The sequence below is a fragment of the Triticum dicoccoides genome, chromosome 7A (genome assembly GCF_002162155.2).
Source record: "Triticum dicoccoides isolate Atlit2015 ecotype Zavitan chromosome 7A, WEW_v2.0, whole genome shotgun sequence".
NCBI lineage: Eukaryota > Viridiplantae > Streptophyta > Magnoliopsida > Poales > Poaceae > Triticum > Triticum dicoccoides.
This window is the reverse complement of record NC_041392.1, coordinates 656306410-656306728: the sequence shown is the minus strand read 5'-3', so window position 1 is coordinate 656306728 and position 319 is coordinate 656306410.

Genomic DNA, 319 nt, shown 5'->3' with positions numbered 1-319 from the left:
CCTCGATGCTGCTTCTCTAGGGTTTGGGGTGGCCTCGACAATGCTTCAAGGATTAAAAAAGAAGAGGAATAAGAAAAAAAAGAGGAGAAGAAAGAATAGAGGAGTTCCTCTATTCTTTCTTCTCCTCTTTTTTTCTTCTTCCTCATTTTTTTTATCGGGAACGAGGGTCGTCGAGGGTCACCGAGCGGTAGAAGAAACCCTAAATAGCAAGTATCGTGGGTGTGAGATACATGTGGCCGTCGGTGTCGGACAGTACATCCACGTCCCACAAGTGACGCGGGCTTCAACGCCCACGTCACTTGTGGGACGTGGATGTAGT